At 48.6% G+C, this 12,468-nt stretch overlaps 1 pseudogene; it reads left to right on the top strand.

The window, feature by feature from the left end:
• The first annotated feature begins 5,164 nt into the window (after positions 1-5,164).
• Positions 5,165-10,586, top strand: LOC124682114 (annotated as a pseudogene).
• Positions 10,587-12,468: the final 1,882 nt, after the last annotated feature.

The raw sequence follows: 12,468 nt of genomic DNA on the forward strand, positions 1-12,468 counted from the left end.
CGCAGCCACCCCAGCGCGCGGGTCATGTGTGGTGGGCTCCGTGGCCCCCCTCCGGCCTCTCTCGGGTGTTCCGGATGCTTCCGGGAAAAATAGGAACTCGGGCGTTGATTTCGTCCAATTCCGAGAATATTTCCTTAGTAGGATTTCGAAACCAAAAACAGCAGAAAACAGAACCGGCCCTTCGGCATCTCGTCAATAGGTTAGTTCCGGAAAACACATAAATATGACATAAAGTGTGCATAAAACATGTAGATATCATCAATAATGTGGCATGGAACATAAGAAATTATCGATACGTCGGAGACGTATCACCCACCCCACCTGCGCCAGAATTCACCGATCTGTCCCCTGGACAGCAAACCCCACCCAACCATAGTTCGCCACGTCCCACCGTTCTCCTCCCCACCGCAAAACCGGTACAGCCACCCCATGATCACCCGAGCCAAAAGAGGTTTTATCATGACCAACAAAAACTTTTCCCTCTCTTCTTCCACCACTATTTCTCCAGTTCCAGCCACATATAAATCTGCTCTTAAAGACCCCAATTGGCACAATGCTATGCTTGATGAATATAATGCCCTAATACGGAATAACACGTGGTTTCTAGTTTCTCGTCCTGCAGGTGTCAATGTGGTGACCGGCAAGTGGATTTTTCGCCACAAGTTCAATCCTGACGTCTCTCTTGCTCGCTACAAGACACGGTGGGTGGTCCGTGGATTTTACTCAGCAGCATGGTGTGTATTACACTGAGACATTCAGCCCTGTGGTGAAGCCAGCTACCATCTGTGTGGTTCTCAGTCTTGCCACCTCTCAGTCATGGCCCATTCATCAGCTGGACGTGAAGAACACATTTCTCCATGGACACTTGCAAGAAACGGTATATTGTGAGCAACCCTCTGCCTTTCTATACTCCTCTTCTCCTACCCATGTTTGCAAACTCCAAAAATCATTATATGGCCTCAAACAAGCACCTCGCACTTGGTTTCATAGATTCACCACATTTATCACCTCTCTCGGATTTGTGGCCTCTAGATGTGATTCCTCCTTGTTTATTCTACATCATGGCTCTTCCACTGCATATTTGCTATTGTATGTTAATGATATCATCCTCACCGCCAACACCACCACCCTTCTTCACTCCACCATCTCATCCCTTAAAAATGAGTTCTCTATGAGTGATTTAGGTGACATCCATCATTTTCTTGGCATCAATGTTCACCGTACTAGTGGTGGCTTGTTTCTTTCCCAACAACAATATGCATTAGAGATTTTAGACCGAGCCAAAATGCTAGAATGCAATCCCATCTCCACACCCATCGACACCAAAAACAAACTCTCCTCCCACCAAGGTTGCAAATTTCCGGATGCCACCCTTTATACGAGTCTAGCCGGTGCCTTACAATATCTCACTCTCACCCGCCCGGATATATCATATGCCGTTCAACAAGTGTGCTTATTCATGCATGATCCCCGGGATGCTCACTATAATTTGATCAAAAGGATCATGCGCTACATCAAAGTAACCTCACACTATGGTCTACAGTTTCACAAGTCGGCCACCCATGAGCTTCTTGCATACTCTGATGCTGATTGGGCCGGTTGCCCTGACACAAGGAAATCAACCTCTGGATCCTGTGTGTTTCTGGGTTCCAACTTGGTGTCTTGGTCCTCGCGACGGCAGCCTACGGTCTCAAGGTCAAGTGCCGAAGCTAAATATAGCTGGGCGGTGGCTAACTGTATTGCTGAATCTTGCTGGCTCAGGCAACTCCTTCAAGAACTGCATCACTCTCCTACAAAGGCAACTGTGGTATATTGTGACAATATCAGTGCCATGTACTTGTCCTCTAACCCTATGCAGCATCAACGGACGAAACATGTTGAGATTGATCTCCATTTTGTCTGTGACCGTGTTGCCTTAGGAGAAACTCGTGTTCTTCATGTGCCAACCAGCTCCCAGTTCGCCGACATCTTCACCAAAGGGCTGCCAACTACTGTCTTCCAAGATTTTCGTTCCAGTTTAAACGTCGCCGAGAGCGTCGTTCCAACTGCGGGGGGCTGTTGAACACTCAATATCTGTCACGTTGTAATACGGTTGTATTGCCTAGCGCTAGTGCTCCCTGTAATCCGGATCTCTAGCACATCGTGCATCCTCTCTATATCTCTCTATTTGTAACAGACTCCACATGCAATGCAAGTCAGTTGAGAATTACAATTCTGCTTTGTATTCGGCCGCTGATGCCTTAATTGGAACTCATGGTGTCGACTACCTGCACACAATCTGTTTGAAGAATGAAGTTATTGCTTCCTAACGCTGGACAATCACCAGTCCTTCATGGAAATCATATGTCTGTGCCATGGGTGCATCAACTACATGAGGCAGAAAACTTTGAGCACCTGCAATACATTGCCCCGTATAGTCCCTCTCAAACACACCTGTAGGCTGTAGCTCCTCTTCCAAAGTCCAAATGAAACGCTGCAGCAACGTCGATCATTAGTCTACCTTCAGGAGATTCTTTTTCCAATATTCTCTCTACCTTGCTCGTGTTTTTCTTTTGCTTGCAATCATATAGTTCCGCACAATACTCTTTGTTTCTTCTAATAACGGATCATTACTTTTTTTTTTCTAACGGAGTGTTATACAAGTGCTAGCTTTTTACGGATATGGCTTTGAGTAGACCAAGTCGAATCAGGGCGAGCCCACTAGAGTTGGTTTTTTTTCTTCTAACGGATCATTCGCAGTATAGGGGAAAAGATGAAGTTGGCCCAGGAAGGGTTAAAAATTTCACAAAAAATTGTAAGACTTTTTGCATTTCATGGTACTAACTGTACTAAAGAAAAGCTATGAATTTTAAACGCTGAAACAAGTAGATACCTGCTAGAGTGGTTATCTTCCACATTTCAAGATAGGGATAATGAGTTCAAATATCAGATCTATCGTTTTTTTTTTGGTTAAATCTCACAATTATGCTAAATAAAAGAAAAAAGTTGCTAAAATATTAGGCCAAACAAGATGGCTACAGTGGACAAACCACTTGATCAGTAACGTTTCTATGAAAATTTGATGATATATACTACATGTCTGAGATTAGTCTAAATATAGATGTATCTAGATACTAAATAGCGTTGAGATAATCCAGATTTAGACAAACCTCAAATATTTATTTATATAGGGAGGAAGTATTTTTTATATCAATTAATTTTAGTTCAAATTTATTTATATTCAAATAAATATGCATCAATTCGTGCGCGAAATAATTTACTATGAAATTTCATTTCGTGTGTCAGCGAAAAATCCAAACGATTTTTTTCCTTGAGCGGTTTGAACTAATCCACTAGACCGCAGAAGACAGCACTCCTTCAAGGTCTCAAAAAAGGGCGTGGAAACGCTTTACTGAAAGAAGAAGTCTAATTTACCCCTCTAAACTTGTCTCAAAGTTTAGCTTACAACCGTAAACTTTACTTTGGTTTAACTTTTAACCCTAAATAAAAATATTCAGAATCACCCCTTGTATTGTCTTAAGCCGGTTTATCTTGTCACGTAATGTATTGTATTCGTAAAATAGTGCCTACATGTATTTTATGTCTTTAACTCTTCATCTTCAACTCTTCACTCGCCAGAATAAAAATACCTCCCCCGCGGCTCTCTGCGCTGCGTGGTGCGTGCTGGTTCAAGGCTGGACACGACAGGTGATATAGAGGGCAGACACCGGATGTTATTGTCCGGTGGAGGCACCTCTCTATGGTCGCCATAGCCTCGTTCCAGAGAGGAAGACGATCATGATGAGGCATGAGGTGATCATGCGATATGGAGAGAGAGAAAGTACATGTACCGTGTATGTTGGGTGTTTTTAAATAATGCGAATTATTTTATAAAATGGGGGACCGATCGGTGGTTAGCAAACCGATCGGCGCACTAACAGCCGATTGCAGATGGTATGGGTTCCACCATCTAGCCAACCCCGCCGATCGGCAGACAGGTGACTGATCGGCCGGCCGGTGGCCGATCGGCACACCAGCTACCGACCACTCAGCAGCAGCATGCGCGCGGTTAGCAGAGCCGTCAGCAGCGTACGCGCGGGCAAGCAGCGCGCGAGCCGCAGCACACACCAAGGATACGCATGCACTTAGATTGGCCGATCGATCGACAGAAAAAAATGTATTATATGATTAGTTTTGAGACATGAAAGGCCAGCATAAGTTTACCCTGTCACGTCTACCTATGTCAGCATACTCATGGCATCTGCAACGAGGCGAGGATGCTCAACGATTATTTACGTCCTCGCGCGGGTCTAAAATGCGTCAGGAACTAGATTCAGCGGTTCGATGCATAGTGATCGGGCTATCAGCAGAGACACAACACGGCACATATTTGTGTTGGGGATGCGTCACGGCCGACGCTGCGGACGCGCCAAGTGATCGCTCGCTTTTTCCACCGGACCCGCCTGGCAGCGAGCCATAGGGCTGCATCGCATCGCTTCCGCGGTCATCGCTTCTGCGCTGCAGCCTTCGTCATCAATGTCGTGGCTGCCTCTTCTGCCCGTGCATTGGCGGGCGGCGGCTGGGCTTCTATGCCGCCATCAATAGTATCGTGTCCCGCGCGCCCGGCCTAAAAGTCGACCGGCATCCCTGCCATCGCCTACACCACCGACACCTCCGCTCACACCCGCACCACCGCGCGGTGCTGCATCACCATGTGAAAGAAGAAGAATGACTTCGAGGCGTCCGGCAGCGGCACCAAGAAGGAGGCGCGACCGAACAGGGTGATGTTGCCCGTCGAGGTGGTGCGGTTCATGCACCAGAAATGGACGTCGTGCGGCGAGATATGGCATAGGCGGCGGTACCTGCCGCCGGTCCTCCGTGCCGATCCCACCTTCGTCGTCGACTCCAATACCAGGCACAACTGGCACCTGGCCGAGGACTATCCGAGGAGGCAGGCGGGCTTCCTCGGCGAGAGGGACTTTTCGTTTGACCGGCCACCGCCGCCTCGTCGTCGAACACGGCAGCCACTGGCGCCTCCATAGGACGACAACGCCGACAAGGACTGCGACGCGCTGGCCTACCACAACGAGGAGGCCAAGGACGACAGCGAGGACTTCGTCGCCTGCATTTTCCACGAATGCCAGGCGGCCATGGCGGAGGGCCGGAAGTTCAACTTCCGGCGACGATGACCGACGACGAGATCGAGAGGCTCGGCGTCCTCGTCTCGGAGGTGGACCGACCTGTTGCAGCCGCCGCTACCACGGTACACCACCGACATCATGCCGCTGTGCCTCACGGAGGAAGAGGCCCTACGACGGGCGCTCCAGAGAACTCGGCCCCGCAATCGCCGCCTCCGACTCCACCTCCACCTCCGGCGTACAATCCATGGACGACTCCACCTCCACCTCCACCACCGGCGTGGGTTGCTCCACCTTCACCTCCACCACCGACGTGGGCTGCTCCACCTCCACCTCCACCACCGGTGTGGGTTGCTCCACCTCCACCTCCACCGCCGGCAGCACCGAAGTATGTTCCGCCAGTTGCCAACTAGCTGTGGCCGGTACCGGATTTCGTCGTGCTCGACGACGACGATGAGGAGTAGGCGCAGGCGTTAGTTTTTATATTTTTATTTTCCTTTCTTCGCTACAAATTATGTTTTTATGTTCAAAAAAGGCAAAACTCAAAAAAAAAGGGTCGTGCCGCTGGGCACCCTGACACGCGGTTGATTTCGACTATTTAAGCCGGCGCAAATGAACGGACGCGAACATTTTAAGCGTGTGAACTACATGGTCCCGCTAGAGATGCCTCGTTGGAGATGCCCTTACGCCATCCCATGCACATGGAAATCTCTTGTCACCTTTAGGTTCTATTTCTCTCCACAACTAAGCAGCCAATAGGGAATCTTTGAGCTGCTTAATGAGAAGTATAGATTTAGCACTACAACACTCCAGGCATTAATGCTCTACATGCATAACAAAGAACCTTGTCAAGCCCGTGAAAGCAGGCAGCATGCAGCTGGTCGGCAGCTAGCTGACCGATCGGCCTGCTGCTAGCTGATCGTTCTACTGCTGGCCAATCGTCCTAGAGCTAGCCAATTTCTGACACAACCCAGAGGACCTGCTCGGCCGACAGCCTAAATGGTTTTTGGTGGGCCGATCGGTCGACTGGAAACCAACCGAGTCACATATCTGAAAATGATTCAGAACGTGTGACATTTCTGAAAATTATAAAATAATTCGTATTATTTAAAAAAATCCGCCGTGTATGTTGTATGTTGATGAGTTGGGAAGAAAAACCGCTAACTGGTAAGAAAAATTGGTTCAAAACTTGTCGAAAGGGTAGAAGATTTAATTTCGAACGATTTATAGAATTCAGGGTTGAAGATTGAACCAAAATAAAGTTGAGGTTGCAGATGAGTTTGAGACGAGTTTAGGTGTAAATTGGACTTTCTCTCTTACTGAAATCTCCCTGCCGCCGCCGCCGCCGCCGCCGCTTGGTCCTCGTACGCCGCCGGAGCTTGCTGCATCCCCCCGGCTCCCTATTCTCGCCGCCGCCAAGTGCCCCTTCTCCGGCTGTACACTGCCGCCGATCAATCCCCACTGCCCGCTCGCCATGCGCCTCCCGTCCGTCCGCTTCCTGCCGTCGAGCGCGGCGCCGGCCGTGGTGGCCGCGAACGCGCGCATCGCCTGGATGGCGCGCGCGGGGAACATGGAGGGCGCCCGCGCAGCCTTCGAGGCCATGCCCCTGCGCACCACCGCCTCCTACAACGCCCTCATCGCCGGCTACTTCCGCAACCACCGCCCGGACGCCGCCCTCGACCTCTTCCGCGGCATGCCCTCCCGCGACCTCGGCTCCTACAACGCGCTCATCTCCGGCTTCTCCCTCCGCCGCCACACCCTGCCCGACGCCGCGGCCGCGCTCGCCTCCATCCCCTTGCCCCCCTCCGTCGTCTCCTTCACCTCCCTCCTGCGCGGGTACGTGCGCCACGGCTTACTCCACGACGCCATCCGCCTCTTCCACCAGATGCCCGAGCGCAACCACATCTCCTACACGGTTATGCTCGGCGGCTTCCTCGACGCCGGCCGCGTTGACGAGGCCCGCAGGCTGTTCGACGAAATGCCTGACAAGGACGTCGTCGCACGGACGGCCATGCTCTCCGGGTACTGCCAGGCTGGCCGGACCGCCGAGGCACGCATTCTGTTCGATGAAATGCCCAAGAGGAATGTTGTGTCGTGGACTGCTATGCTATCTGGATACGCTCAGAACGGGAAGGTCAACCTTGCGCGGAAGCTTTTCGAGGTGATGCCTGATCGCAACGAGGTGTCATGGACTGCGATGCTGTTCGGGTACATACAGGCTGGCCAGGTCGAGGACGCCGAGGATCTGTTCAATGCAATGCCGGAGCGCCGCCCAGTGGCTGCCTGCAATGCGATGATGGTTGGGTTTGGCCAGCGCGGGAAGGTGGATGCTGCCAGGGCAGTGTTTGAGAGGATGCGAGAGAGGGATGATGGCACGTGGAGTGCGATGATTAAAGCGTACGAGCAGAACGAGTTCTTGATGGAGGCGCTTTCTACCTTCCGTGACATGTCCTCGAGAGGTATCCGTCCAAACTACCCTTCGGTCATTAGCACCCTTACCGTGTGTTCGACACTAGCTATTCTCAACTCTGGAAGAGAGTTGCATGCTGCGATGCTGAGATGCTCCTTTGACATGGACGTCTTTGCCGTGTCAGCATTGATCACGATGTACATCAAATGTGGAAATTTGGATAAGGCTAATAGGGTCTTCAGTATGTTTGAGCCCAAAGACGTTGTGATGTGGAACTCGATGATCACTGGTTATGCTCAACACGGATTAGGGGAGGAAGCACTCCGCGTATTCAATGACATGCAACTTGCAGGAATGGCACCTGATTCAATTACTTATATAGGGGTCCTCACTGCTTGTAGCTATACCGGGAAAGTTGAAGAGGGCAGGGAAATTTTTAATTCTCTGTGTACGAATTCTGCCATCCGACCAGGAGCCGAGCATTATTCTTGCATGGTTGATTTGCTTGGTCGAGCTGGACTTGTAGATGAAGCATTGGATTTGATTAAGAACATGCCATCTGAACCGGACGCTATCATCTGGGGGCTCTGATGGGTGCCTGTAGGATGCACAAGAATGCTGAGATTGCCGAACTTGCTGCTAGGAAGCTGTTAGAGCTAGAACCTGAGAATGCTGGACCATATGTTTTGCTCTCTCACATTTATACATCCACTGGGAGGTGGGAAGATGCTTCCAAGTTGCGGAAGTTCATTAGCTCAAGGAATTTAAACAAGTCACCAGGCTGTAGTTGGATAGAGTACGACAAGAGGGTACATCTCTTCACATCTGGTGATGTATTAACACACCCAGAGCATGCTATTATCACTAAGATGTTGGAGAAGCTAGATGGTCTATTGATGGAATCTGGTTACTCAGCTGACGGAAGCTTTGTGCTGCATGATATTGACGAGGAGCAAAAAGTTCATAGCTTGAGATATCATAGTGAGAGGCAGGCTGTAGCATATGGACTTTTAAAAGTCCCAGAAGGAATGCCAATTCGTGTCATGAAGAACCTTAGAGTGTGTGGTGACTGCCATGCTGCAATGAAGCTGATTGCAAAGATAACTTCCCGGGAAATCATACTCAGAGATGCTAATAGGTTCCATCATTTCAAAGATGGATTTTGTTCATGCAGGGACTATTGGTGAGGTGAATGGCTAGGTCAATTCCTTCCTCTACATCATCTCATCCTTGTATCTGGTAAGCCACAGTATCTGGTACAGTTACCCTTGGGCATTGGTTTCAGAAATCCTCGTTTTGATGCTGCTTCTGCTTTCTGTCTCTCATGACAGTTGTTACTTTTGGGTTATCAAATAATAATTCCATTTGGCAATATATGCAGATCCTGTTGAGTTCATCATTGACGGCTTTAGGATAACTAGTTTAATGACATCTTAATTTTCTTATAGGGAACATATTCATAATCTGGGGTTTCATCTGAACATGATTTCATCATCTATTGCAAGCAAACTGCACATGATGGACTTGTTCCCTTGAGGTATGTTTGCAACTCATGATGGTCGAATGATGCGACTGTTGCTCTAAGTGAGATCACATCTTATAGTTCAAAGTTTTGTTTAACTAAAACCTAGGAACTCACCTATTACAGAGATAAGACTGCAAGCACAAATCATTTTCTAGTGAAGGGATTTTTTTTTCAAGAGGAGCATATTATTATCTCGCAAAATCTAAATGTGCACGGTTTCCTCTTACAGTGTGCTCGCTTTCCCTTCCATCAGGTGCTGCATCAAGACGGTTCTTATCCACTCAACTCTGCCTGTAAGCTCTCACCCACATCTCCAGACTCTCTCTCCTGCCATCCTACTTGCAGCTTTGGAGATGAGCTGCCGAGGACGTTAACATGTACCATCACCACCACCTCTTCTCGTAGGATCCGTCCTCCCCAGCCCTGGCGACGGTGCATGCGTCCTCCCAGTCACCCGCTGCCGTGGAATCAGGTGCCCGCCAACCATGGAGGCCATGGGTTTATCCTCCTCTAAGTCCCCACATCGTCGACAGCATGCCGCCGACGCAATCACTGTGAGTTCTGGTAGCTCCAGCCACCTCCAGTGTGGGGATCCCATCGGCACCGAGGCCCTCGATTTCTATGGGAGACGAAGCCGCGTCATGCACGGAGGATGATATCCACGTATGTAATGTCTAACCTTAGCTTTTATATGAACAATTTTCTTCAATGCTTTGCTAACTACTTGGTGGAATATTCTAACAAGGGTAATAGTATTGAACTGCCATATCTCACGTCACCACGGAAGTAACTATGAAGAACACATACACACACCACCAAGGGGAAGATACTGACTTTTCCATGAGACCCTCCTTGGGAACACGGTGGCTACATTGTCTCTTGCCCTCGCAGCTTATTTTCCTCATTCATTTGCTCGCCTTAAATAGCCATACAACATAGGAACTCACACGCTAACAATATGAGCACCACACCGGCCACTAACACCATGGCCTCTTCTTCCTAGAATCTCTCCAGGAACCACACGAATAGGCTAAACTTTTGACCAGCCATGTACCACTCACCTGATTTATCTATGCATGCAGTGAACTACTCCTTGCATGTAGCCATATCCCTATGTGCAATACTGCCATATCTCACGTCACCACGCATGCACATACTTGACATGCAACATACATTGTTAACTAAGATGTACATATCAAGATTCGTTCTAACAACTTTCACTTCGCAGACTGGTGAAGCATTGCGATTCATCTATGGCGATAAATTTGGTAGACACCAAAAATTGGGTGTTGTGTTGGCGCCTTGGTGGTCTGATCACATAATAACTTGTGGAGATTTGAGCGTGGAACAGAACATAACCTTCAGTGTTTGACATATCCTGTGGGCGGTATCACTTATGAGCACCTCAACAGTTTATTTAGCAAGCAAATGATCCAGGTAAATCATCCAGCTTCGCACCAAATAATGTAGTCCTAGTCATTTGTACTACTGTTATTATCTATGAATACAAGAAGTTTCGAAAAGAGACAACTAATTAATTTGGTGCATTTAAATTTTGAAAAGTCTATTGTACAACCGGCTGATGCATCAGCCGGTTCTTGACGCGGCCGCACTTGTCTATTCTGCCTTCACGTTTCTATCTTCTTCCCCATGTTTCTCTCTCCTGAAACGGAAAAGGGATGGTCAACGAGAACGAAAACAAATCGGCCCCATGGCGACCACGCCCCGCTGCCCGCCGGCGTGCCACGCGGCCAGGATTTCCGCCGTCCGCTGCCAGACGCCCCAAGTCCTACACTTCACCTCCACCCTCCGTGGCGGTCTCCCATACGCTCCGTCGGTGGTCGGCATGGAAGTCGTCGATGGCTTCTGTGGACGAGGCTCTGCCGCCAGGATCCAGCCACAAGCTCGTGAGATCGATGACGGCACGACGCTCGCCCCGGCGTTAGCCTCCGCCACGACCACCGGCCGCCGTGACCAGCCGCCCACCATCGACGATTTCCCGACGCGTGGCTGCCGCCGCTGCTCCTCCTCTCCCGCGGTCGCGGATGCTCCTCCACCGCCGCGCGCTGCTGCCGCGGCGAGCTTGCGTCTCCTTCGACGCAAGCTTCTCCCGAGCCGGCCATGGCCGAGCTCGCCCATGTCGCCATGGACGGTGGTCTGAGCTCAGGGAAGATGGGTCTGCTGGGGATTCACTAGATGTTTCTCAGCGGGTTTGTTGTCGGCAGCTCAAATCTGATGATGGCGCTGCCTCCATTGTTGTTGGGAAGATCAAGGTCCGGGGAAGTTTTTCAATGTTACATATGGTCAAATTGATACAATAATCTGTGTATATTATGCTGAGAGATTGCACCAATATTACATACGTGTTCTTTAATGTTGGATAAGGTAGAAGAAAATGTTGTATATAGTGCAGTGAAACGTTGCAAAGCGATGTAACATTTTCAAAAATGTTATACACACAGAAAAAATATTACATTTGGCAACAAAATGTACCATTTATGGGGATTTTTGTACCATAACCGGCTGTAGCTACAGCCGGCTGATCCCTAGCGTTCACCTTTAAAATTAGTTCACATCAAAATTGGATGCTAAAACTGAATTTATCTTGTTGACTGAATCAGCCAGGCATCAGTTTCATGAAATTGCTGAGGGTGTGTGCTAGTTTTCTGTGCAAACCAAAAGGCACCAATCAAGATAGTGAAGCTGGAGTTTTATTGCTGCATTTCAGGATTTCTTCGGTAATAAACTTCAGTTTTCATAAATTCAGTGAAAATAGGAACACTACCAAAGTAATTCAAAAGGAGAGAGATTAGATTACTTTGTACTAGTACAAACAAAGATTTAGGTGGTCCGTGCAAACGATTGAAGACTTGTTGAAAACTTATAACAAAGGGACGAGATTAGGTTACTTTTATTCATATCATCCTGTTAACTTATCAATCCACATGTTCAAGGTGCAACTTGCATGTCTGATCACGCATTAAGGTTTCACCAAATCCCAAACCCCAACATTTTTCTTTTCCATTCTATAGTTGTCAAGTGGAAGGAAGATATGTGGATTCCTTCCCTTTTACTGGCTCTACATTCTTTCTTTTCTTTCGAAAAACAATGCTGGCTGATGCAATGGCCATATGCAGTGTGAGCTCTTATAACCAACATGGCTTATAACGTGGTATGAAAGAAAAAAAAGTTATCTTGTTTTTGTTGCTATCAAAAGGAAAAAATAGTAGTATCAAAAAGCACGGCCTATACATCTTTTGTGCATGTTGACAGGCGTGCACAGAGGTGGTAAAGATTGCAGTCAACATGCTGGAAGACCACTAGCAGCATAGCAAATTTGATTAAGGAAAATAATCAACCTATGAAAATTCAAACCAAAAATACCACAGTGGACATGGGACTAGCGGTCTAGGTGT

Source organism: Lolium rigidum, unplaced genomic scaffold (genome assembly GCF_022539505.1).
Source record: "Lolium rigidum isolate FL_2022 unplaced genomic scaffold, APGP_CSIRO_Lrig_0.1 contig_68177_1, whole genome shotgun sequence".
Classification (NCBI taxonomy): Eukaryota; Viridiplantae; Streptophyta; class Magnoliopsida; order Poales; family Poaceae; genus Lolium; species Lolium rigidum.